Source organism: Mauremys mutica, chromosome 20 (assembly GCF_020497125.1).
Source record: "Mauremys mutica isolate MM-2020 ecotype Southern chromosome 20, ASM2049712v1, whole genome shotgun sequence".
NCBI lineage: Eukaryota > Metazoa > Chordata > Testudines > Geoemydidae > Mauremys > Mauremys mutica.
This window is the reverse complement of record NC_059091.1, coordinates 18,054,142-18,081,912: the sequence shown is the minus strand read 5'-3', so window position 1 is coordinate 18,081,912 and position 27,771 is coordinate 18,054,142. Positions and strand designations below refer to the sequence as shown.

Sequence of the window (27,771 nt, the reverse complement as noted above, 5' to 3'; positions counted from 1 at the left end):
TCCTTGTATAGTCGCGGGGGAGTGGCTGACAACATTCTTAGAGGCTGGAGAAAAATGTAGTTCCCAGAAAATCTGGAAGGTTCCATGAGTTCCTATAAACGTTCAGAACATTCTAGGAGGCTGAGGAAAAATTAATCCACATGCGGAATACCTGAAACATTTTACTTCAGACATTTGGGTTTCCCTTTTGTTGCTAACAACAAATACAGCACCCCAAGCCTGCTGCCCACAAGCCTGGCACCCCAGGTGGTTACCAGGGTCACTTGCCCCTAAATCCAGCCCTGCCGCCAGCTCCCATTGAGGCTAAGAATGATGGGCCTGATTCTCTTCTCACATACATCAGTGTAAATCAGGAGAAATGCAGTGAAATCAATGGTGGCCATATGGTGTAAGGGACAGGAGAAGGAGGCCCAGCATCTCACAATATCTCCCCTCACTAATCGTATTAAAGGGCCTGAAGCTGGACAGCCAGATTCTCAGCTAGTGGAAATTTGAGAAGCTGTATTACATTTGGCCTTAATTTTCTTTCCACTCAGGGCAGAGAGAGAGCTCTGGGAGTGAAGATAAAATGTTTATTGGGAGATACGATGTTTCTGGATCTCTCTATAAAGAGCCAAGTGGGATGTCAGCTGGGGGTAATGGGCAGAATCCTCATCTGTTGTAAATCAGCAAAGGTCTGTTGTAGTCAGTGGTGCTACCCTGATTTACACTAGCTGAGGATCTGGCCCTATATAACTAAAAGGGAAATAAAGGAAACTTATTAAATAAAAGTTTTATTTAACTTTATAAATTGTAATTTTATTGATCTGTTTCTTATGTGTGTTTAAGAAAAGGTTCTCTCTCTCTCTTTCTCTGTATATATATATTTAACAGGGGTGGTTGCAACAGGAGAAGGTGCCAGTGATAACTTGACACAAAACCCCAAACAACACTTATGTGTTTAATGTTGTAATAATACAAAAGGGTTTTATTATCACTGCAGACCAATAGGCCCAAGGTGCCTACTCTTATCAACACACCAGACTAAAGTTCTATTCCCAGAGCTGGGAAGGGTTGTAGGTTTTAATGGTTAGAGCACAAGAGACTGAGAGTCAGGAAACCAGGGTTCTATTCTTAGTTCTACTGCTGATTTGTGGGGTTACTTTGAGCAAGCTCCTAACCCTCTCTGTGCCTTAGTTTCCCCCTCAGTGCAATGGGGACAGTAATATTGACCCATCTCCTGGTGGGACTGAGAATTATTTAATGTCTGTCTGTAAAGTGTTTTGAGCTTAAACAGGAGGTGCTAGGGATGGGCAAACAATTATTCTTACAGCTGAGCCCAAATCATTAAGTGAGCATCTGGATCTGAAGTTTTTCTGTGTTTCCATGAGTGTTTGGATCCAGGATTCTGGTTCTGAACCATTATAGAGATCAGGGACAATCATGAAGTTCTGATCCAGATTGGAACATTCCCCGAAGTGGTGTTTGGTTCCAAGGTCTCTGGGTTCTAAGCTGTCTAAGTTGTGCTTTGTCATTATTTAAAATAATGTTTTCTATTAATAAAAATTATTTTCATTTAGATTAAAAAATATAATGTGGAAAATTTCTAGCTGCATTGAGATTTTCAAGCTCCTTTTCTTTTTTACCGGGCCTTATTTTTTGGCCTAAACAAAGCTGATCCAGTCCCTTTTACTCTATCCACCTTTTGCCAGTACCTCTCTTCACCTTCAATGTTTTATTGCTATTTTTCCTTGCAGGCACATGTCAGACGGAGACTCTGGGAAGAGAATTCATCACCTCCTACATGGCAGACTTTGGGAACTCTAGTCAATTTGAAGTGCAAATCACTGGCTACTTTGCCTTCACTTCAGTGTCTGTTTCCATCTCCAATTACACGGGTGACAGGGGAAGGTTTGAGGAGAAGATTATGGTAAATCAGGGAGAGATGGTGCCGGTCAGGCTACCAGAGTCAGTGGGAATTAAGGGCTCTACCAAGTTTTCCAAGGTGGTCCTAGTCAAGGCTGACAAAGATATCTCAGTAGTGTCTGTCAGCAACAAACATGTGAGCCCTGAGACCACTGTGCTGTATCCTGTCTCCAGCTTGGGAAATGAACACTACATAGTGACTCCCTCTGCACAATCCTTAGATAGTTATCCAGAGTTCTCTGTTATGACGTACCAAGAGCCCAACTCTGTGGAGGTCCATGTGAAAGGCAAGTTACATTACCTAACACAGTTCTACTCCACTGGCACCAAACTGGAAATTAAGCTCCGCGCTTTTCAAGGCATCCAGTTTCAAGGCATAGCAGATCTGTCTGGCACCAGGATTGTCTCAGAAAAGCCAGTGGCTGTTTTGGTTGGCCAGGTGTGTTTTTGTAATAACACAAAATGCAACCATGTCTTTGAGCAGCTCCTACCAGTTTGCAGCTGGGGTACAACATACATCATTCCTCCCTTACCCTGGCAGAAAGTAGATGAAATGGTCTACATCACTGCTTCCCAGAGCACAACTGTGTTGTATCAACGAGGGGAAAAGCCAGAGACTGTTACTCTAGCCGGAGGCAGTGTACTCCAGCGTCCTGTCAAGCCCTCGATCCCAGTCTCCATCTCTGCTAATGTGGGCATCCAGGTGGTGTTCTACAGCGTGGGCGCAGCTGTCCCTAATTCCTCCCACGCCTTCCTGATGAATGTTCCAGATGTTGCCAGTTACTGCCGGATGTATTCTATAAATTCCCAGAAGGGCTTCGAGAACTTTGCCTTGATGGTGGCCAATACATCAGAGATTGGTGCCATCATCCTAGACAATCAGCCTCTAAGTGATGTGGCATGGAACCAAGTCCCTGGCACTGAGTTCGTTTGGGGCATGCATCCGCTTGGACCTGGCACGAGCTCCCATGCTGTGGAACATCCCAGCTCTCCATTTGCGCTCCTGAGTGTTGGCACTGCCACCATGGACAGCTATGGGATTCCGGGTTCCTGCAGGAAGAGTGAGTAGCATGGGTTTTAAATTGATTTTGGCCACAGTTTGTGTCCACGCTGCAAAGAAAACAGTGTCACAACTAGGAAGGCAACCATGGGCCTGGTGTAAAGACTGTTTGATTCTGACAGGGCTCCATTGAGTTACACCAGCTGAGAATTTGGCCCAACATGCCATCCTAGGCCACCCCTAGCCACAGTTAGTCAGGCTATGTCCATACTACAGAAGCTACAGCAGCACAGCTACGGCGCTACAGCTGTGTCTCTGTAGCACTGTAGTGTAGACACTTGGTACAGTGATGGAAGGGCTTTTTCTGTCACTATAGTTAATCCACCCCAGGGCCGACTCCGGGCACCAGCATTCCAAGCTGGTGCTTGGGGCGGCATTCTGCAAGGGGCGTCAGTCCCCCTTATTTTGCCCCCAAGCAGCCCGCCGAATTGCCACCGCGGGCGGCGGGGGAGGGGGAGACACAGTCTCTGTGCCCTTAGGGCGGCAGGCGCGTTTCCGCGGCAGCGGCAATTCGGCGGCAGCTTCTATGTTCAGCTGTCCGGGGCGGCTTCAGCTAAACATAGAAGCTGCCGCTGAATTGCGCCGCCGCGGAAACGCGCCTGCCGCCCTAAGGGCACACGGACTGCCCCTCCCCCCCCCTCCGCCCAGGGCGGCAATTCAGCGCGTTCCTTGGGGCAGCGAAAACTGTAGAGCTGGCCCTGATCCACCCCACCAAGAGATGGTATCTGACCTTGTAACTGCATGACCCACTATGGAACAAGCTCCCATAGCTAGGAGCTGTAGCAGAACCAGACCCTAGGTGGACCAGCCCCTAGAGGACACATAACACACACTGATCAACGAGATACACAGGCAAAGCTTAAGCGAGTATTAACCAGGTGATGTGTGGACACACACCAGGCTTTCAGGGCCGAATGTATTGCTAACTGATTACAGACTCAGCTGAAAGTTGTCAGATAGACAGGGCTTAAGGGATCAATGGAGTTAAAGGGAGAAAACACCTGCTGGGTTTCAGTAGATCATCAGCTTTGTATTGTTGTAGGAAGAAAGGACGCCCCTTGTGGCTAAAATGCTAGGCTAGGACTCAAGTGATCAAGCTTCCATTCCCAGCTCTGTCCTAGAGTCCGTGTGTGTGGCCTTAGGTGTGTCACTTAGGCCAAGATTTTCAAAATTCCCTTGTGATTTTGGTTGCCTAACCTGAGACCTTGAAGGGGCCTGATTGTCAGAGGGTGACTGCTCAGCACTTCTGAAAGTCAGGGCCCTTTTAAGATGTCTCAAGTCACAAGACAGTTTGGAAAACCTGAGCCCCGCAGATGTTGACCTGATGTAATTGTCCTGCCTCCCTTTCTGTTGCTAGATGTTACCTTTAAATCCCAGACTGAGACTCTACAGATGAAAGAGCCATTGGAGATGTGCAAAGATGTATTTCTGCAGGTATGTCGAAGGGGTTTATTTGGGCTTTGAGGGTTTTCACGCAGCACACAGAAAACTTTGAGCCTGAGGATTCTCAGCTTATGCAGGGTTTACCACTGACTTCAGTGGGAGCAGAATCAGTGCAACAGAAAGTGCTTTTGAAAACGCGACCGTATCATGCTTAGGTGTGTGACACCCTCACTGTACATCAGAGTTCTGCAGTTAAGGCACCAGCCAGGGATACAGGAAGTCAGAGTTTGGTTCCCATCCCTGCCCCAGACTCACTGTGTGACTTTGGGCAATTTGCTCAGTCACTCTGTGCATCGGTTCCCCACTTATAGAAGGAGCAAAATAATCCTTACAAACCCCCGTGAGGAAGGGAAGGAGAAATTCATTAATATGCATCAAAGCTTCAATACTATGTGAAATGTCAGCGTGTCTGTGGGCTTCACCACACTGAGCCTTCACATGTCTTAATCTGTGGGCATTCCAGTGGGACGGCCAGCCAGCCATAGGTCAAAGCAAGATCACTCTGTGGAACCATTGACCTTAATTTTGGGTAGCGTTTCCATGCTTGCAGAAATAACCCATTTCCTCTGATTGCTCTGCAGGGCAGCAACAGTGAATTTTGCTCCTTCATGAATTCAACCTTAGTGAATTTGGAGACCATGTATGCAGAGGACAGAGCAGTATCACTGAAGGTCAGAGGTTCTGCCCACTCACGTGTGGGCGCTCTATGGGCAAATGCCCTGAGCACAGGAGTAGCACTCTAACTTTGGGGGGAATTGTGGCTGCTCTTCAGGGGTGTGTATGCACATGTGCATGCTCTCTAGCAGGTGATCTGTGTTCTGTCCCAGCTGGTCCTAGGAAGATCGAAATTCCTTCCGGGGGCAACACAGGGAGAACCTAGATGCCTGCTGATTTGCTGCAAAGTTCTATGGCATGTACACTGAAGGGACCAGGGATGAGGAGTGAATGACACAGGGTGTTAGCCCGATCCTGGTTTCAGCTTACAATGGAGTCATGAGCAAACCTCAGTAGCCTCACTCGCTCAGTAAAGGGCTCCCTCCTTGAGAATGCTGCAGTCCCTCCGAGTGGGGAAGGTCACTATGAACCCGTATGTCCCTAAGAGGGTCATTGTTCCCCTGGGAGTCTGAAGAATGTGGCTCATGAACCACTGAAATCCTCCCTCCTTCTCAGGGTGTTTCCTTTCCCAATCCCAGGAAGTTGCTCGCCCCTTTGGTTCCTTCCTGAATAGCTCCACCCTCAGTGCTGGTGGCAACGAGAGCAAGGGGGAAGTGGTCTCTGCCGTGACGTTCCTCCTGCAGAGTGTGGAACTAGCTGCACTGATGGCTGCTTTGAAGTCGCCGGAGAATAGGACTCAGACTGTGACAACAGAGTCTATGGGTGAGGAATACGGGAGGCTCCCGCATCGCCTGGTGGTGGCTGTGAGATAGGGTGTTATACTCTTTCCAATGCAGAACACCACTGGAGCCTCGCTGCCGCTCTTTCAGGGTTTATAACACAGCCATGGGTGGCAGGTGAATGAGCCATTGAGAGAGGATAGCCCCCGGCACCTCCCTTTCTGCCCAGGGCCCAACCCCTCCCCTTCCACTCCCTCTCTTCCTCTGCAGCCCAGAGCAAGCCCCTCCCCACCCGCGCTGCTCCAGCCGGAGCGCCCCCAACTGCAGCGTCGGGCAGATGGGCGGCGTGACAGGGCATGGCCTTGGCCCCAGGGTTCCGAGCCCTGGGCCTTGTGAGCACCGGCCCCAGCCTGCCTGCCCCAGCCCCTCAGCCACAGAAGAGCGGGAAGGGAACTGGAAGCAGGTAGGAGGGGACCTGGAGGCAGAGCATGGGCAGGTCCACGCCAGGCTGTTTGGGGAGGCACAGCCTTCCCCAGCCTATGCTCCCCGCCACCCATAAGCCCAGCCCTGGGGCTTTGCAGCAATGGCAGCTGCCTGAGAGGGTGTTAAAAGCGATGCCAATCTCCTGTCACCACAGGCAGCTGCCATTGCGTCCTCCTTTCACTCCCTGCCCCAGCAATACCCCTTCTTGCTGCTTCCCCTGCTAAAGCGCAGAGGTGAGGCAGCAGGGAGAAGTTGCCTTCTGCCTCTTGGCACAGTGACATCTTCATGGGGACACAGGGACGATGGATCATAGGAGGTCAGCCAGAGGGGCTCAGGGAAACACAGAGAAATGGAGGTGAGGAGAAAGGGGGAGGGGTGGTGGGATTCAGAGAGAGTGGAGCTCCAAACCTGCCTTGCGCTTGCAGCAAGAGGCTTTGCCATTTCCCTCCCCAGCTATCGAGACACGCCTCGTTGTCCCGACTGTAGGTCCCTGTGATGAGGTCTTCAGGCTGAGAGCTCAAGAGGAGAAAATGGACATTCATTGCGATACGGTCACCCAAGCACCCACAGAAGGTACCATCCCGATGCTTCCCAGGCACTCAGGGGCGGCTCCAGGCACCAGCATGCCAAGTGCGTGCCTGGGGCGGCAAGCCACGGGGGGCGCTCTGCTGGTCGCCGCGAGGGCAGCAGGCAGGTTGCCTTCGGCGGCTTGCCTGTGGAGGGTCCGCTGGTCCCGTGGCTTTGGCAGACCTCCCACAGGCATGTCGCTGAATCCACGGGACCGGGCACCTCCCGCAGTCAAGTCAATGAAGGCAGCCTGCCTGCCGTGCTTGGGGCACCAAAATACCTAGAGCCGGCCCTGCAGGCACTCGCCCCTGTAGCTAGACACCAAACCCCATCCCTAGTTCTCCCCTTCCCCGTGCCCCAGGCTGGTTCGCTCACCTCTGTTATCCTGACACTAGTGTGGACCTTGTTGGCTGAGCCAGTGTTTCTCAGGCCGTTGAGCTCTCAGAGCCCTTCATTCCTGGTTGTCCCTCAGCATGAAAACCAAGCAATGGGAGGGGCAGGGAGGAGAGAGAAGCTTTGATGGGCATGTGAATTGGTCCAGAGAATGGAAAGATCAGAGAGCCATTGGCCCAACACAGGACGTCCTGATGATGAGCCCAGCTGGGCCCCAGGTTGACGTGTTTGACTTCCTGGAATGGAACCAGGATGATATTTACCAGTTTTACTGCAATTTGCAGGGCAGTGTGACCTGACTGGGACTGGTTCTTAATTCTTTAGCACCAGGGAAAGCTCCTCACTAACCAAACCCTCTGCCTCTCCTAACCAAGAAAAACTATGGCTTCACCTCAGTGCCTTTCACCTAGGGCTGTCTGCCTAGCTGGATAATGTGCAGTGTGGGGGCACTAACATACTGTTCATTAATTGGTCTGCATAGACCCTACTAGTGTGCACTAAAGGTTCCCTAGTGTGCTTTAATGTACGTTAGTGCACTTCAGGAATCACACTCACATAGAGCACTCTGGATGTTTCCAGCACAGAAGCACTTCTGTGGAAGAAGAGGGAGGAGGCAACATATTCTAGTGGTTAAAGCTCAAACTGCTAGCCAGGACTCCTGGGTTCTGTTCCCAGCTCTGCCCCAGACTCGCTGTGACCTTTGGCACCTGGCTTGCTCTTTCTTTGTCTCAGTGTCCCTGTCTCTATGATGAGGCCTCATTTCATGTTGTCCTGGGATCTCACCCCCACTTTGAGCTTGTGGGTTCAAAGATGGGGACCCGCAGGTATTCTCCCCCCACCCTAACCCTTAGGGTAGGATTCCTTCTCGCTGCCACCAGTCAGGTTAACGTGTCTGACGCACTGCCTGTCCCCCAAGCTTCCCCTGGGGAACCCAGATTCAAACCCCTTGAATCTCTACACACAGGGAAGCAGCCCACTTCCCCCCTCCCTCTCCTGCTCTCTCTCTGCTTGGAGACAACCCTTGTCTCCACCGAGTGGTGCCTAGCTTCCTTCCCCTGAATCCACAGGTAAGGAACTTAACCAAGTCCTGAACTTAAAAGAGTTTATTAAAAGAATAAAAGAAAGAAGAGAAAAAATACACAATCTCTATGAATCCAAGATAGACATTCATAGGGTCTAATCTTATTAATCCCTGGAGAAATTTCTCCCTTTTCCTCAGTACAAACAATACAGGCAAAATTACGAATAATCAATGCAAACACACAGAATTGCAGACACAGGATTCTTATATGAAATTACCCAGTACTTCTAATACTCACTAGCTTGAATAGCAGAAATTAGTTCAGAGAGATGAGCAGACTTGGTTAAGCGTCTGGTCTGGTGTAGGTCCAGACGGCTAAGAACTCAGAACAAAGAACACAGAGACCCAAGTTCCCGCTCTCTGGGATTTTCAAATTCTCTTCCCTGATTGGTCCTTTGGTCAGGTGTTTCACCAGGTCTGTGTTAACCCTTTACAGGTAGACCTTAACCCTTAACTAACTACTTATGACACATGTTTTCAGATTCCTGGGCTGTTGCTTTTATTTCTTACTCCACCCTGGGCTCCATCATTGACAAGAGATTTCTCAACGAGGGAGATCTAACGACTGATGAGAAATTGAGAAATTTTCACCTGAATTCCAGGGTGGTGAGTGGGGCTGTTGGCAATGGGAGGCCCATGGACCTCCTCAAACCTGTGAACTTCACCCTGCGCCATAGACAGGTGAGTGTCGAGCCTTTTACTTTGCTCTGTGCCCGGGGCTCCAGCTGGTCACTTAAAAGGTGCGTCTCCTGCAGGGCATTTGAGTTCTGTTGCCTTTCTGGACTGAGAAACAGTTATCTGAGAAAGAGAGGGAGCTTCTTCAGCCCTGACACGGGGGCTGTTTTGGTGGAGGACGTTACATAGGGTTCTCACCACGCCTAACTGGGTTACGATTCATCCTGTAAAATGCTCAGGAGTAACAACTGTGCCTGGCTCACCCCTTAGAGCAGGAATAATTGGAACGCAACTCCCTATAGCAATGGTCCCCAAACTTTTGAGGGTCTCCCCCCCACCCTTTCACGCCCCTCCCCTGAGCCAGGGCCAGGAGCGGGGCCGCGGCTTGAGGGAGGTGGGGCAGGACACAGACAGGTGGAAGGAGGCTGAGGCTGGGGATGCAGCTGTGGGTGGGTCTGGGGCCAGGAGCAGGGCCAGAGCCATGGCCGGGGAACGAGGCTGGGGTTGGGAGTAGAGCATCAGTCAGGCTGTGGTGTGGGCCAACAGCCAAGCCCATGGCCAGGTGCAGCTCCACTCCCAGCCCCGCCCCTGGCCATGCCAGGAATGGAGCTGCAAGGGGCTGGGGCTGGGAGTGGAGCCATGCTGAAGCTGGGGATGGTGCCAGACATGGGGTTGGAAGTCAGGGATGTGGCTACTGGTGGGACCAGAGCAGAGCTCAGGGTGGGGAGCGGCTGGCTGGTGCTCCTTCTCTGCCCCCCATGGGGGCTGATCTGGGACCTGTCATGTCCCTCTGAAGGTTCCTCTTTGTCCCCCTAGGTGGGTGCTAAACTCCATCTGATAAGTTTTTTGTTGTTTCCCTTGTTAGTATGAAGCCACTTTAGTGCAGCATGATCGGTTTGTAGCTGGAACTGCCGTCCCCAAAGGTATGGGCGTAGCTTTTCCAAGGCATACACAATGGCGTAACACTCTTTTTCACTGACGGACCAGTGGCTTTCCCTCTCAGACAGCTTCTTGCTGAGAAACACGACAGGATGGAAGTTGTGATCCGGTCCTTCCTGCATTAGTACCGCTCCTACCCCACGTTCAGATGCATCGGTGGTAACTAGGAAGGGTTTGTCAAAGTCCGGGGCCCTTAATACAGGGTCAGACATGAGCATCGCCTTAAGCTGGATAAAGGCTTCCTGACACTCATCAGTCCACTTAACTGCATTTGGCTGGGTTTTTCTGGTCAGATCAGTTAGTGGAGCAGCGATTTGGCTGTAGTGTGGTACAAATCGCCTGTAATATCCGGCCAAACCTAAGAAGGATTGGACCTGTTTCTTTGACCTTGGGACAGGCCACTGTTGGATAGCCTCCACCTTGGCCTGTAGGGGGTTGATGGTTCCTTGACCCACCTGGTGTCCTAGGTAAGTCACTCTGTTTTGGCCTATTTGACACTTTTTGGCCTTAACAGTTAGTCCTGCCTGCCTGATGCGCTCAAAAACCATTTTTAAATGTTCTAGGTGTTCAGGCCATGAATCAGAGAAAATGGCCACATCATCGAGGTATGCAACTGCACAGTCTTCCAATCCTGCTAGTAGACCATCCACCAGCCTTTGGAAGGTGGCAGGTGCATTCCGCAGTCCGAATGGAAGCACAGTAAACTCATACACCCCTGCATGGGTGATGAAGGCAGATTTTTCCCTGGCGGGTTCATCTAGTGGTACCTGCCAGTATCCCTTGGTTAAATCAATGGTAGAGATGAACTGGGCACGTCCCAACTTTTCCAATAGCTCATCAGTGCGTGGCATTGGATAGTTGTCTGGACGAGTTACAGCATTGAGCTTACGGTAGTCCACACAAAAGCGTATTTCCCCATCTGGTTTGGGAACCAGAACCACTGGAGATGCCCATGCACTGGTAGAAGGGCGGATGATACCCATCTCCAACATGTTGTCAATCTCCTGTTTAATAGCAACTTTGGCATGAGGTGACACCCTGTAGGGTGGGGTCCTAATCGGGTGAGCATTACCTGTGTCAATGGAGTGGCAGGTTTGCTCAGTCCGTCCTGGGTTGGCTGAGAACAAGGGCGCGAAGTGAGTGCACAGCTCCTTGATCTGTTGACGCTGCAGACGTTGCAGGGTTGTGGTGAGGGTCACCTCTTCCACACCACCATTTCTTTTACCTTCGTAGTAGACACCTTCAGGCCACTCGGTGTCATCTCCTTCCTGAACTGTAAAGTGACAGACCTGTAATTCTCTGGGATAAAAGGGCTTTAGAGAGTTAACATGAAACACTTTAGGCTTTAAAGAGGAATCAGGGAATGTTATGAGGTAGCTAACAGCTCCCAGGCGCTCCTGGACCATGTATGGTCCTTCCCAGGACGCTTCCATCTTATGGGCCTGTTGCGCCTTCAAGACCATGACCTGGTCTCCTACCTTGAAGGACCGCTCCTTGGCATGTCGATCATACCAGACCTTTTGCTCCGCTTGAGCATCTCTTAAGTTCTCTCGAGCAAGGGCCCAAGAGTCTCGGAGGGTGTTTTGAAGGTTGCTTACAAAGTCCAGAATGTTAGTCCCTGGAGGAGGTGTAAACCCCTCCCATTGCTGCTTTACCAGCTGTAATGGCCCCTTAACCTCATGGCCATATACCAGCTCGAATGGTGAGAATCCTAAACTGGGATGTGGAACAGCCCTGTAGGCAAACAGCAACTGTTGTAACACTAGATCCCAATTATTGGAGTGTTCATTGACGAATTTGCGGATCATGGCCCCCAATGTTCCATTAAACCTTTCCACTAGGCCATTAGTTTGGTGGTGGTACGGGGTGGCAACCAAATGATGCACCCCATGAGTTTCCCACAGGTCTTTCATGGTCCCTGATAGGAAATTTGTTCCCGAATCTGTTAGAATCTCGAAGGGCCAACCCACCCTGGTAAAAATGTCAGTTAAGGCCTGGCACACAGTTTGAGCCCTGGTGTTGCCTAGAGCTACTGCTTCCGGCCATCTGGTAGCAAAGTCCACAAAAGTCAGTATGTACTGCTTTCCTCTGGGGGTCTTTTTTGGGAAAGGACCCATAATATCCACAGCTACTCGCTGAAATGGGACCTCAATTATGGGAAGTGGCTGGAGAGGAGCCTTGACCTGGTCTTGAGGTTTTCCTACCTTTTGGCATACCTCACAAGACCGGACATACTTGGCAACGTCCTTGCCCATCCCCTCCCAGTCGAAGGACCTTCCCAACCTGTCTTTGCTTCGGTTCACCCCAGCATGGCCACTGGGATGATCATGGGCTAAGCTTAAGAGCTTTTCCCGGTACTTCGTCGGAACTAGCAACCGTTTTTGAGGATGCCAGCCCTCCTGGTGTCCACCAGAAAGACTTTCCTTGTATAAAAGTCCTTGGTCCACAACGAACCGGGATCGGTTAGTGGAGCTGAGAGGCGGTGGGTTGCTGCGTGCCGCCGCCCATGCTTTCTTGAGGCTGTCATCAGCTTCCTGCTCTGTCTGGAACTGTTCCCTTGAGGCGGGAGACACCAGTTCCTCTGGAAGTGATGTAGGTGATGAGATTGTTTCTGTTGACTGTGAACCGCTCTCCGCTGGTCCACGAGATGTTATTTCAGGCTCCGGCTGAGCCTCTAGGGTAGGCTTGTGTGCTGGTTTTTCCAGTTCAGGCCCGTTGTCGCCCTCTGGCGGTGGAGTTGTAATCGCTGGCGCCGGTGCTGGCGCTGGTTGCTCTTCCAGTTCCGGTTCTGGGACTGGATGTAGTATGGCTGCTGTAGGTGTTGGCATGGGATCCGGTTCCACCACCTTTGTCTGGGTCTCTGGTAACACAGACGGGGTCTTGGTGGATGGCTCAGGAACAGGTATGGGTGCAGCAGCTCGTCTGGCTTGGCTGCGTGTAACCACTCCCATTGTTTCTGGCGGCTCAACGTGATGGGCCAAGTGGTTGCCCAGTATCATGGGGACAGAATAATTGTCATAGACAGCAAAAGTCCACGTCCCTGACCAGCCCTTGTACTGGACAGGTAAACGCACTGTAGGTAATGTTACAGGTTTTGACATGAAGGGGCGAACTGTCACTTTGGTTTTCGGGTTGATGAATTTGGGGTCCACGAAGGTTCGGTGGATAGCTGACACATGTGCTGCAGTGTCTCTCCATGCGATAACTTCCTTTCCGTCCACTCTCAAAGTTTCCCTAAAGCATATGGGTATTTGAGAGATATCTACTTCCGGGTTTCCTTGGTGTGCAGGTGCAAGGAGTTGGACCCGGTTCAGGTTCTTTGGGCATTTGGCTCTGATATGCCCCAGTTCATTGCATCCAAAACATCGCCCACTTGATGGGTCACGGGGTTGTGTTGGTTTACTGGAAACTGGTGAGGTAGAAGAAGAGGTAGGGTGTGACTGTGCTTGGGTTGTAGGTGTGGGCTTGATTGGCCCTCGATGGTAAGGTTTAGTCTCGGTGGGTACCTTGTGTGAATCGCTCCCTTTGGCAGTAGCTTTCGTGTTGTCTACCGATGCCATCCATCTGGCTCCAATCTCTCCTGCCTCAGTGAGAGTTTTAGGTTTACCATCTTGGATGTAGCGTCTAATGTTCTCAGGAACACCATCTAGGAACTGCTCCATCAATATCAGGAGGTGTAGGTCATCTAGCTCCTCAACCTTGGATCCTGATATCCAGGAGAAATAGTGTCTTTCCAGGTAAGCAGCGTGCTCTGGAAATGACATCTCTGGTTTCCATTTCTGGGCTCTGAAACGCTGACGGGCGTGATCAGGGGTGATGCCCATTCTGAGTCTGGCCTTGGTTAGGAACAGTGGAAAGTCGTCCATCTGGTCTTTAGGCATTTCAGCTGCCACAAGGGATAATTGTCCGCTGAGCTGTGACCTCAGCTCCATCATGTATTGGTCTTTAGGAAGATGGTATCCAATACAGGCCCTCTCAAAGTTTTCTAAAAAGGCCTCAACATCATCCCCTGCCTTGTAGGCGGGAAATTTTTTCCGAAAAGTGTGATAAGTAGGTGGATGGAGTGGTGGATTATGCTGCTTAGCCTGTTCTACTTCCAGAGCCTGCCTCTGGATTTCCAGATCTTTCTCTCTTAATTCCATTTGTCTGATGTGGTCTGCCTCTCTGGCTTTCTGGTCTGCCTCCATGGCCGCCATGGCCATCTGGTGTTCTCTCTCTTTGGCTTCCAGGATTTTTATTTGCAATCGAGCAAGCTCTAGTTGGTCACTTGTTTCCGTCATATCTGTGCCTTGGGGTGCTGGACACCCCCTCCCTGTTTATGATAACTTGAGTAGAGAAAGGGTAATTAATCCTGTGTATAGCAAATTGTGTGTTGCAACTCTCTATTGTTCTGTACTGAGCAACAGGGAAAATCTAAAAAACTCTCTGTCTCTCTGTGAGAAAAGACTAGTGAAAATCTCGGCTTCCTGGCTTCTGCATTTCAAAAGTCACAGGACAAAAAAACTGGCTTCAGGAGCTCTCTCTCCTCACCAAACCTGTTTTCCCTGTTGGACGGGATGAGCTCGGAGGAGCACTCCCCCCACCCAAGGAATCCTGATCACACAAAGGAGGGACACACCTCCTTGCAACCTGTGAGGGCACTTCCCCCCACCTAAGGAATGCACACACTTTCTTTTCCTCCAAGGTGCTTTTCTATGCCACCCGAAAGAAACTGCTTTCAACAAAGCCTGCTGGAAACTTAATTCCCTCCAGCCAAACTGCTGGAACTGCTTCTAACAATACCACTTAGAAACAGAAGACTAGTAAACTACCTCTTCTCTCAGGTTGCTTTCCTGCTCTAGAAGAAGAGAATAGCTTCCTTCAGCGTAGCCCAGCTGAAAAAACTCCTTCTAACAATGGGTTCGAAACTCCGCTGCCACCATGTCCTGGGATCTCACCCCCACTTTGAGCTTGTGGGTTCAAAGATGGGGACCCGCAGGTATTCTCCCCCCACCCTAACCCTTAGGGTAGGATTCCTTCTCGCTGCCACCAGTCAGGTTAACGTGTCTGACGCACTGCCTGTCCCCCAAGCTTCCCCTGGGGAACCCAGATTCAAACCCCTTGAATCTCTACACACAGGGAAGCAGCCCACTTCCCCCCTCCCTCTCCTGCTCTCTCTCTGCTTGGAGACAACCCTTGTCTCCACCGAGTGGTGCCTAGCTTCCTTCCCCTGAATCCACAGGTAAGGAACTTAACCAAGTCCTGAACTTAAAAGAGTTTATTAAAAGAATAAAAGAAAGAAGAGAAAAAATACACAATCTCTATGAATCCAAGATAGACATTCATAGGGTCTAATCTTATTAATCCCTGGAGAAATTTCTCCCTTTTCCTCAGTACAAACAATACAGGCAAAATTACGAATAATCAATGCAAACACACAGAATTGCAGACACAGGATTCTTATATGCAATTACCCAGTACTTCTAATACTCACTAGCTTGAATAGCAGAAATTAGTTCAGAGAGATGAGCAGACTTGGTTAAGCGTCTGGTCTGGTGTAGGTCCAGACGGCTAAGAACTCAGAACAAAGAACACAGAGACCCAAGTTCCCGCTCTCTGGGATTTTCAAATTCTCTTCCCTGATTGGTCCTTTGGTCAGGTGTTTCACCAGGTCTGTGTTAACCCTTTACAGGTAGACCTTAACCCTTAACTAACTACTTATGACACATGTTTTCAGATTCCTGGGCTGTTGCTTTTATTTCTTACTCCACCCTGGGCTCCATCATTGACAAGAGATTTCTCAACGAGGGAGATCTAACGACTGATGAGAAATTGAGAAATTTTCACCTGAATTCCAGGGTGGTGAGTGGGGCTGTTGGCAATGGGAGGCCCATGGACCTCCTCAAACCTGTGAACTTCACCCTGCGCCATAGACAGGTGAGTGTCGAGCCTTTTACTTTGCTCTGTGCCCGGGGCTCCAGCTGGTCACTTAAAAGGTGCGTCTCCTGCAGGGCATTTGAGTTCTGTTGCCTTTCTGGACTGAGAAACAGTTATCTGAGAAAGAGAGGGAGCTTCTTCAGCCCTGACACGGGGGCTGTTTTGGTGGAGGATGTTACATAGGGTTCTCACCAGCCTGATTGGGTTATGATTCACCATGTAAAACGCTCTGGAGTAACAACTGTGCCTGGCTCACCCCTTAGAGCAGGAATAATTGGAAAGCAACTCCCTATAGCAATGGTCCCCAAACTTTTGAGGGTCTCCCCCCCACCCTTTCGCGCCCCTCCCCTGAGCCAGGGCCAGGAGCGGGGCCGCGGCTTGAGGGAGGTGGGGCAGGACACAGACAGGTGGAAGGAGGCTGAGGCTGGGGATGCAGCTGTGGGTGGGTCTGGGGCCAGGAGCAGGGCCAGAGCCATGGCCGGGGAACGAGGCTGGGGTTGGGAGTAGAGCATCAGTCAGGCTGTGGTGTGGGCCAACAGCCAAGCCCATGGCCAGGTGCAGCTCCACTCCCAGCCCCGCCCCTGGCCATGCCAGGAATGGAGCTGCAAGGGGCTGGGGCTGGGAGTGGAGCCATGCTGAAGCTGGGGATGGTGCCAGACATGGGGTTGGAAGTCAGGGATGTGGCTACTGGTGGGACCAGAGCAGAGCTCAGGGTGGGGAGCGGCTGGCTGGTGCTCCTTCTCTGCCCCCCATGGGGGCTGACCCAGGACCTGTCATGTCCCTCTGAAGGTTCCTCTTTGTCCCCCTAGGTGGGTGCACCCCACAGTTTGGGAGACTCTGCCCTATAGTTCAGGGAAACAGCATGAGATGATGCCTTCTTTGATAAAGTGATGAACTCGCTAGAGTGCATGTGGGTATTTGTGGGCGGGTGTGTGAATGCCTTTTAATGGCTCAAATTGGAACTGCACAATTGTGTGTCATAGACCCCACAGTGCTCACAGTTAAGGAAATTACCACTTTAGCTCTGGGATTGGGGGCTTGTGCTATTGGAGCTGGAAGATCTCGCTTGTATTTCCACTGCCAATGGGAAGTCCCAAATGGCTGTTACGTGCAGCACAATGAGAGCCATGAAGCCGTTGGTGATTTCAGGTTTATGATGGTCTACTAGAGATGTGTGATAAAAGAAACAGTGTTATCCCCAGGATCCAGTGAGGATGATGATGGGGTGTTTTTCTTTCCAGACAATAAAAGAGGAGGAAGAGACTCGCTGCGTTCACTGGAAATTCATCGCTGGGAAAGGCACCTGGGCTGAGGATGGCTGCACTGTTCTCCACACGAACAGCACTCACACCATCTGCAGCTGTGACCATCTCTCCAGCTTCGCACTCCTTATGGGTCACACCGGAGTTGAGGTATCTCACTGTCAGACTCAGATCAAAGGGCTGGACTCTGAGCTCCTGATCTGAGCAAAATCAGTGGGAATTTTGCTGAATGAACACTGAGTCGGAACGTCAGGGTATAATCTGTGGCCATACAGGATGGGTCAGGGTCAAGGGGGCTGGGCTGGGGTTGTGATCCGAGGTCCCTAGAGTAGCCCACACTGACAATGCCAAGGTCATGGCAGGCTGCAAAAGGAGAGCAGATTCCCCCTGAACTGGTAGTTGACACTGTAGTTAGAATCACCAACCAGTCAGTCTGTGCTCTGGATCCCCCACACTGGTTATCAAGAAGCTGTAAAAGAGAACTCACACAGCCCCCTTGATTGCATTCCAGTCTCTGGCTCCCAATCAGCAGAGAGGTCCAGTAAAGTGAGAAGTTACTTAAAACTCTATTCACTTAACAAAATGTTCTTCTGATCCCCAAAGGGGCAGTCACATTGCCAGGTCTATATTCATTTGGATCTAACCCAAAATACCACATGACCAGCCAATCCTTTAGTATCTAAAACTTAGGTTTTATTATAAATGAAAAGAAAAAAAAAGAGAAGAGAGCTGTTAAATGATCAAAGCAATCCGATACATATGGCTTCAAGGTCCATATATCAGGTTCTTAGCAGCGTTGGTGAGTTTGCTGGCTTGTAAAGTCCCTCTGGAACACACCCAAAGCTTAGATGGGTCTATCAGACCTTTGTTCAAAGCTTCCGTTTGAAGAAAAGTTACTGCAGAGGTGAGAAGCAGGACTGAAGACAAAATGGAGGTGATGCAGCTGCCTTTTTCTATCCTTTTCCATGTGACTTGTACTTCCTCTGTCCCAAACACAAGCTCACAGCACATGGGCATGGAAAGGTACTTGGAGTCCCTACATGTCCTGCTGACTCATGGGCATAGCCCCTGGCTTCTCTCAATGGCTTCGTTGTAGAGCTCAGCAGTTCTCAAACTTTAGCAACCCGAGGATCCCCATTTTGATTTAAAATTTTTTGCAGACCCACAAACCACTGCTCAGCTCAAGGCCCCACCCCCTTTCCATCCATTCCCCCAAGACCCCATCCCACCTCTTCCAGCCCCAGCTCCACCCCTGCTCCTCCTCTTCCCTGCTTCTTTCCTCTGCCTCCCCCAAGCATCCCTATCCCCGCCCTTCCCCCTCCTTCCCAGCGCCTCTTGCATGTGGCTGAACAGCTGTTCCCTGGTGTGCAGAAGGCACTGGGAGGGAGGTGGAGGACTTGGTCAGCAGGGCTCGTGGACCCACAGGGGCCCATGGACCCCAGTTTGAGAAATGGTGGTATAGCTGATTACTCTTGATGAGCCATCAAACAGACTGGATAGTGCTGATGCCAATCCGTCTAGGGGTGTCACCCAGAAACACAGCACAGGTATATCTCTCACATTTATAACTCACGATGCAAAGATGATACATACATATAAACAAGATTATCATACTTAGCAAATCATAACTTTTCTACTGATACCTTACATGCCATATCTTGTAAGAGTCATTGCAATTTTGTAATATTAGTATCCATAATATAAATGGTCACCCATATTCCATATAGCATCACAGGGCTCACTGGTGATTCTCCCTTTGCTGTGTTACAGGAGAGTGACCCACTGACCATCATCACCTACGTGGGACTAACCATCTCTCTGCTGTGCCTCTTCCTCGCCATCCTCACCTTCCTCCTGTGTCGCTCCATCCGCAACGTCAGCACCTCCCTCCACCTGCAGCTCTGCCTCTGCCTCTTCCTGGCCCACCTGCTCTTCCTCACCTCAGTGACCCGCACCGGCATTCGGGTCTGTTATCCACTTTTATTCTTGGTTGAAAATTGAGCCGTGTCCAGATCCTCTGTCAGCATTTCTAAAGCTCCCCTCACCCCAGCACCTTTTTATACCCTCAGCTGGACGGTAACATTTATTCCATGCTCTTTAGTCCCACAGAAATAATTATCTACTCCCCTCCAAAAGAAATCTCTATGGGTGAAACTAGTCCTTCCCTTTTCTTTGTTGGCTCCATCATTCAGACAAAGGAACCCCAAGTTGCAGAGTCACAGTCCCCTGCCTGTCCTCTCTGTCCCCAGACTGATGGGCAGATGCAAGACACCCATACCCTGAAGCAGATATAGAGAAGAGAACCTACACCCTCCAGGTCTCTCCCTGTTATGAGGACCGGGAACGTGTTTATGTCCCTGCTCCCTTTCCTAGGATTCCTCACAGTATCCAACAATTTCCATGATTCATTTGGGAATTACAGCCCCCAGAAACCATCTTTTCTGAGTGGAGATCAGGACCGGGCTGGATTCTGAATGATTGAAAGGGCCAGCCAGCTTGCCCTTAGACAAGCCCCCCATAGACTGAAGAACATATTGTCTCTGGGAGAGCTCTGTAACTGGAGAGATGTGTTAATAAAAAGCCCTATGTGACCCTCTCAAAAGTCCTCCCACCTCCAAATTCAGTATTTCCCTTCCCGGAAGCAGTGTCCCAGAGCTCTCTCTCGTCCTGTCCTCAGGTGGTCTGTGCTGTCATTGCTGGCTTCCTACACTACCTCTTCCTGGCCTGCTTCAGCTGGATGTTCCTGGAGGGGCTGCACCTCTTCCTCACTGTCAGGAACCTGAAGGTCGTGAATTACACCAGCGCCAGCCGGTTCAGGAAGAGATTCATATACCTGTTCGGCTATGGATTCCCAGCCCTGGTGGTGGCTATTTCTGCAGCACTCAACTCAGATGGCTATGGAACTCCCCAATAGTAAGTGCCAAGTCCATCCCAAAGGGGAGTCAGGATGTGACTTCCATGTGGTTGCACCGGGGTACACCAAATCTGACTTTGGCTGAGGTCTTTCTCTAGTAAATCCACCTGCAATGTGACTGCCAAAGTTGGGACCTTTCCCCCCTCACCAATAACACTGAGCCCCCAAGGAGTGTAGTTAAAGTGCACCCCAATAATATGCCTCCCATGGCTCAGAGTCACTAGTGATGATGAAGATGGAGGCATAAGCCAGCTTGACTCTAGATCCCTGGCTGTTTTTTGTGCTACTGGGTGGGCAGGAAAATGTCCTCAGTGCTTTGTACAAAGTCCTGACGATTCCCCTCAAATCCACCAAACCTCTGTGTGTCCTGCATCATCCAGGGGTCCTGAACTTCTCTACAATGGGATGCATCATCTCAGAGCACCATGGGACATAGCTGTCCAGACTCTGCTCCTGTTTCTCTCTCTCCATGAAGACATCTGTTCAGTGCCAGTCACTGTAGTATCTGAGCACTAGAGCACTTACACTAGTGTAAATCTGGAGTAACTCCGCTGGTTTCAGGCCCTCTAAAATCAGAATGTGGTTTTGAGACACTCCAGAACTTTTGAGCGATTCCCTTTGAATCTATATTTACCCTGGAACAATCTGCTTCTCTACCCCAGCAGCCAAAATTAGTAAGAATTTGTGTTAATGTCACTGTACCTCTACATCTATCCTCCCTGTAGCTGCTGGCTCAACCTGAAGAGAGGCTTTATTTGGAGCTTCCTGGGACCAGTCTGTGCCATAATCCTGGTGGGTACCTCACAGAACCACAGGGCCCCATTCTCCTCTCACCTCTGCAACCCTGTGGACTCCAGTGGAGCCAAGAGAAGAATATCTCCCAGAGAATTTAAGTTGAGAGTCCTATAAGATCCCATTTAATCTTTCTCTCCGTAATATGATTAATAATAATTGTAATATGTCATTACTCATGCAATGCTGCCATGGAAGCAAATGGGACCTCTGCCAGAATGAGGATAGTTTTGTCCCTTGCCTTGTCTGCCCTGGCTGGTACGGAACCCAAGCGATGGGGGAAGGGAAGGTGGCTGCAGTGTGGGGAGTTTGAGGATGGAAGGGTACATGTGTTTCAAGAGATAAAAGTAGCAAATATCCTTGCAGATTCCTGCCCATCTCAGGCAGCAGGTTAAGAATTAATTTCAGCCTCAGAATTGAAGGGAACACTCTAGAGACAGGATCTAGAAGCTTTTGGCCAAATCACACGGCTCGAAATCAGGAATAACTGCAGACCCCACTGGAATCAGTGGAGTCCCTCCAGATTCAGATAAGAGCAGAATGTGGCCCTCTGGCTGTATGATCACATGTGATGCATTGCAGCCCTGCCTATGCCAACAGATCCCTGCAGGGCCTGGGACCAGGATCTGGCAGGGAATGGTCTATGACCCACTTGATGAGCAGTCACTGCTCTGCAGCCATCTCTTCCCAGAGAGACTGGCCTTGGCTGGCATGTTTTACAAGGAATCTTTCATGCTATTTCCACAGATAAATTTATCATTTTTTCTTGTAACCCTCTGGATCCTGAAAGACAAACTCTCCTCCCTTAATGAAGATGTGTCCACTCTCAAAGACACCAGGTAGGACAGCACTACATCTACAAGAAGGGTCCAGTGAGCCTCCTGTATGGGAATTCCTGTGGGATTCAGAACAGATTGCAGTTACCATACAGCTGAGCACATGCCACTGTAGGGTTTCCAGGTTATCTTGGCAACCTTCTGTTTGAGTAACAGTCTCATGGCCCAAGGAGCTGATAAACCCCAAGTCACATCATGGGACCATCTACCAAAATAAGGACAATTTTCATGAATAAGGGTATGCTGTATCGGACCTTATATTAGACACAGCACAACCAGGATGGCAATTGAAAGGTCAGGTTAGGAGAGAGGAGAGGTCTATAGCAGTAAAAGATCATTGAGGGACATACTTTTCTGCCATGTGCATCATGTTGGTCCCTGGATGGATATTGAGATGACAGTTGCAGTCTGTTCCAAAGCCCGCTGAAGTCAGTGGAAGTAATCGTATGGAAGATACTGCTAGATCAGTGAGGCTTTTGCAGTAAGTTCTAGGGCACATTCAGAGTGTGGCATGCACGTAATGAGAGGATGAACCATTTGCTTTGGAAGAGCCACCTGTGGGAGGGGAAGGTATGTTGCGGGGGAGATGGTTGGGCACAAAATTTTATTTCGGATTCATTGGCGTAAGTTGCCATTGTGTTTGTCTTGACAGTAACCCTAGGACACAGTAAAGTGGGTGCCAGCTGTTTCCCCCCCCCCACTGCTCTGAGCCCCCTGACTCAGTCACTCACCATAGGGTCGTTATAACGGGATCTCTCCATCTGCCTTTATCCAGGCTACTGACTTTTAAAGCTATCACCCAACTATTCATTCTGGGCTGCACATGGAGTCTTGGTCTCTTTCAAATTGGCTCAGCAAAAATGGTCATGGCGTATTTATTCACCATTGTCAACAGCCTGCAGGGAGCCTTCATCTTCCTGGTGCACTGTCTCCTCAATCGCCAGGTAATGCCCACGGCCCCTCATCAGCCACCCAGTGACTTCACGGGCCTAGCAGTGGCCTGTCCTGAGGGTGTTAGTTACATAATGTAGTGACCATGTCCCTTATTCTCCAGGTGAGACAGGAGTACAGGAGATGGATTAAAGGCACAAGAAAACCCAGCCCCACAACTCAAAATTTTAGTCTGTCCAGGTCCACTGTCACTACTAGAACCAAGATGGTAAGAGATCCTCTATTCTGTTCCAATACCAGCATCCAAAAGTTGCATCCACCTGGGTCTGTTGTAGCTCCTGAGGTGCTTTGTCCCCTCAGTGACACATGCTTGTTTTAATTCATCTGAGAACGGCATTGGGAGTCTTAGTGAGATTCAATTGCATCCAAATCAAGGGAGAATCTCAGGTCTCCTAGAACTTGCGCACCTTCACGTTCCCTTTCCTTTGCTTCTTTGCAAGCTCCATGCATCACTCACTGTGGAATGTGCTGGGTAATTATCCAATTGGGGAAGCTTGCAAACCAAAACCTGTGTGGAAATCTTGTCAGTGCAGATGGGCCATCCCCACCGGAGAGTTAGAACTGTATGGAATTTCCTCTGGCTCCGTTACCTCTACTGGGAAAGGATCCAGAAGCTTTGTCTGGAAGGAAAAGTGGAGCCTTATATCTGGTAAAAAAAAACCCTGCTCCAGTCCCAGCACGAGACACCACAACCTTTGACTGGAAGTGGACATTTCTGGTTTATTTAGAGCAGCCTCTATTAACAGGGGCCGTGCTCCTCTTGACCTGCTGCTTACAAACAGGGAAGAATTGGTAGGGGAAGTAGAAGTGGGTGGCAACCTAGGCAGCAGTGACCATGGGATGGTTGAGTTCAGGATCCTGACAAAAGGAAGAAAGCAGAGTAGCAAAATACAGACTCTGCACTTCAGAAAAGCAGACTTAGACTCCCCTAGGAAACTGATGGGCAGGATCCCCTGGGAGGCTAATATGAGGGGGAAAGGAGTCCAGGATTGCTGGCTGTATTTTAAAGAAGCCTATTGAGGGTGCAGGAACAAACCATCCCAATGTGCAAAAAGAATAGCAAATATGGCAGGAGACTAGCTTGGCTTAACAGTGAAATCTTTGGTGAGCTTAAACTCAAAAAGGAAGCTTACAAGAAGTGGAAATTTGGACAGATGACTAGGGAGGAGTATAAAAATATTGCTCGAGCATGCAGGGGTGTAATCAGGAAGGCCAAGGCACAATCGGAGTTGCAGCTAGCAAGGGATGTGAAGGGCAGCAAGAAGGGTTTCTACAGGTATGTTAGCAACAACAAGAAGGTCAGGGAAAGTGTGGGCCCCTTACTGAATGGGGGAGGCAACCTAGTGACAGAAGATGTGGAAAAAGCTGAAGTACTCAATGCTTTTTTTGCCTCGGTCTTCACAGACAAGGTCAGCTCCCAGACTGCTGCACTGGGCAACACAGTATGGGGAGGAGATGAACAGCCTTCAGTGGTGAAAGAACAGGTTAAGGACTATTGAGAAAAGCTGGACATGCACAAGTCCATGGGTCCAGATCTAGTGCATCCAAGGGTGCTGAGGGAGTTGGCTGATGCAATTGCAGAGCCATTAGCCATTATCTTTGAAACTTCGTGGCAATTGGGGGAGGTCCTGGACAATTGGAAAAAGGCAAATATGGTGCCCATATTTTAAAAAGGGAAGAAAGAGAACCCAGGAAACTACAGACCTGTCAGCCTCACTTCAGTCCCCAGCAAAATCATGGAGCAGGTCCTCAAGGAATCCATTTTGAAGAACTTGGATGGAGAGGAAGGTGATCAGGAGCAGTCAACATGGATTCACCAAGGTCAAGTTATGCCTGACCAACCTGATTGCCTTCTATGATGAGTTAACTGGCTCTGTGGATATGGGGAAAGTGGTGGCTGTGATATATCTTGACTTTAGCAAAGCTTTTGATACAGTCTCCCACAGTATTCTTGCCAGCAAGTTAAAGAAATATGGATTGGATGAATGGACAATAAGGTGGATAGAAAGCTGGTTAGATGGGTAGTGATCAGTGGCTCCATGTCTAGTTGCCAGCCGGTATCAAGCAGAGTGCCCCAGGGGTTGGTCCTAGCTCCGGTTTTGTTCAACATCTTTATTAATGATCTGGATGATGGGATGAATTGCACCCTCAGCAAGTCAGCAAATGACACTAAGCTGGGGAGAGAGGTAGATATGCTGGAGGGTAGGGATAAGGTCGAGAGTGACCTAGACAAATTGGAGGATTGGGCCAAAAAAAATCTGAGGTTCAGCAAGGACAAGTGCAGAGTTCTGCACTTAGGATGGAAGAATCCCATTCACTGCTACAGGCTGGGGACCGACTGGCTAAGTAGCAGTTCTGCAGAAAAGGACCTGGCGATTACAGTAGACGAGAAGTTGGATATGAGTCAGCAGTGTTCCCTTGTTGTCAAGAAGGCCAACGGCACATTGGGCTGTTTTAGTAGGAGTATTGCCAGCAGATAGAGGGAAGTGATTATTCCCCTCTCTTCGGCACTGGTGAGGCCACACTTGGAGTATTGTGTCCATTTTAGGTCCCCCCCCAGAGAAGGGTTGTGGACAAATTGGAGAGAGTCCAGTGGAGGGTGACGAAAATGATTAGGGGGCTGAGGCACATGACTTAAGAGGAGAGGCTGAGGGAACTGGGGTTATTTAGTCTGCAGAAGAGAGGAGTGAGGGGGGATTTGATAGCAGCCTTCCACTACCTGAAGGGGGGTTCCAAAGAGGATGGAACTTGACTGTTCTCAGTGGTGGCAGATGGCAGAACAAGGAGTAATGGTCTCAAGTTGCAGTGGGGGAGGTCTAGGTTGGATATTAGGAAACACTATTTCACTAGGTGGGTGGTGAAGCATTGGAATGGGTTACCTAGGGAGGTGGTGGAACCTCCACCCTTAGAGGTTTTTAAGGCCCGGCTTAACAAAGCCCTGGCTGGGATGATTTAATTGGTGTTGGTCCTGCTTTGAGCAGGTGGTTGGACTAGATGACCTCCTGAGGTCTCTTCCAACCCAAATAGTCTATGATTCTATAAACTGCTACTTTATGGCTTACCTGTGCATGGGTGGGGGAAGGGAGCGGGCTTTGTCTACATTTTAAAAGTTATTTTCCTGCACCTGATGTCACTTCAGTGGAGGCTGGCTGAATTTTTCAGACTCGGCACTAGTCCTTAATAGTCCTGATCCCATTGAAGTTGACTGGAGTTTTCCCATGGGGTTGGCACTTTATGTATATATTTTTTTGCTGGCAGGTGAGTTGGGGAGAGCCCTCCACTTCATCTCCGTGAAACAAATCACCTCTCCAACCAATGATGTTTATCATACAGCCGGCTTTGCTGTGCCAGTGTTGCAGGTGCTTCAGCTGCCATTCTTCATCGCAACTACATACAAAACCTGGAAGGGGAAGCGGGATTGGACCAAATCCTCTCTCTGATCCAAATCCACAACTCCTCAATTCAAAGGCCACCCTAGGGTTGTATCTGGGAGTCTCTCCCAGATTTAAAGGGCCAGATCCCAGGTCAGAGAGCAGTTATTTCTTAGGGAAAGCACACATTGCGGGGTGGGGGGGAAGGGCTCGCTTGCTATGTGTATGAGCTAGCTTCTCTGTTTCACTGTAATGTGCAAAGAATAAAATAACCTGCTTATGGACCTTGGTTGCTTCTTTGGTTTGAGGGTTTGCTATCACATTCTGCCTGTCCTGGAAACCTAGGGCCAATTCTAAAGCCTCTTTATGCCAATCTGGCAATGTAAAGGGGTCTTAAAGTGGGCAGAAATGGCCCTTTGATTAGCCCTCCAGTGCAGGAGTCCTTCCTGGCTGCTGTAGAACTGGCATCAAATCTCTACATTAGCCCTGCTTCCAGCCCTGGCAGGGGGGTTGTGAATGGTGGGGTGGAGGTGCTGCTGAGGGCATGGCTGAAGCACACTGCTTCATGGCTATTGTCTGCTGCCCAAGGCCCAAAAGGATCCTTGAAAATGCACTAGTTTACACCAGCTGAGGACCTGGCCTGTAATAGATTTTCAGCTCCAGCACTGTCATTGCACCACTAAATGCTCTTCTACTTTTTTTTAAAGAAAATTTGTTTTCAAAACATGCTGTCCCCACAACACTATGAAATTCGCTGATGTCATCTTTCCATAAGAAACTTCTCCAACCTGAGAGCAGTGACTGTGTCATCCCATTTCTGTTCACCAGTATTTATTTATATTATCTTGGCATGTACAGTTCCACAATGCTTGGTGCTGTACATACATAGTCAGACAATCCCTGTCCCAAAGAACTTACAAGATAAGTAGACAAGATGGACACAAGATGGGAGAACAGAAGGATTATTACCCCTGTTAGACAGAGGGGGAACAGAGGATGAGGTAACCTGGCTAAAGTCACATAGGGAACCTGTAGCAGAACAGGAACTAAATTCAGCTCTTCTGCCTTAGGATAGTTTTTTGGTTAAGATGTTGGACTTTCACCATCTCTCTCCTATCTCCTCAGCACCATTCAGATATTCAGCTGGTGAAAATCAGCTTTGTCGTTCTAAGGAGATGTTGCCTAATGGTCCCTGTAGATTCAGGTATGTGGAAGGGTGTCAGGCAACGCAGCCATCTTGCTCACTTTGGAAGAGCTGCAGAAAAAGTGGTTGTGAACTTCCAAAAAGGAGGTGTGCTCAGGGCCTAATTCAGTACAAGTTTTTCTAAAAATAGATTTAAGTTTCACCTCTTTCACTGCACATTGGCCCTTGGCAGAATAGGGCCTGGGTTGAGATGTAGCTGCACAATGAACAGTTGGTTAATGTAGGTCTCAGCTCTCTGCTTGAGCTGCAGGATAGTCACATGGCTATGACCGTGCGGCGCGATGGCAGATGTGCATCTGTTCTTGGCTCTGCCACAGCTGCCCCATATGTGGAAGAGGTATGCAGTGCATGACATTAAAATATACACAGACACCCCATGAATTCTGGGTGTGGAGCATGTGCGTTAAGACTAACCAAGACTCCAAGCCAATCCGTGTGAAGGGCAAAAGGTTTCCCAATTGCAAACATGCTCCTGGCGCCATGCCTCATCCCCATGGTGGATCCAGGTTCTGCCTCCTCAACAGACGTCCTCATCAGATTCAAACTTAATGGGTTCATGGATTTCCTCCAGGCTCAGGAGCTGTGCATCCTGCTTTAACCGACCTCTGGATAAAAGTGTTCTCCTGCCTCCAACAAAACATCTCC

General features: G+C 49.6%; 1 pseudogene; it reads left to right on the top strand.

The window, feature by feature from the left end:
* Positions 1-2,839: 2,839 nt before the first annotated feature.
* LOC123353723 lies at positions 2,840-26,024 on the top strand (annotated as a pseudogene).
* The last annotated feature ends 1,747 nt before the right edge of the window (positions 26,025-27,771 follow it).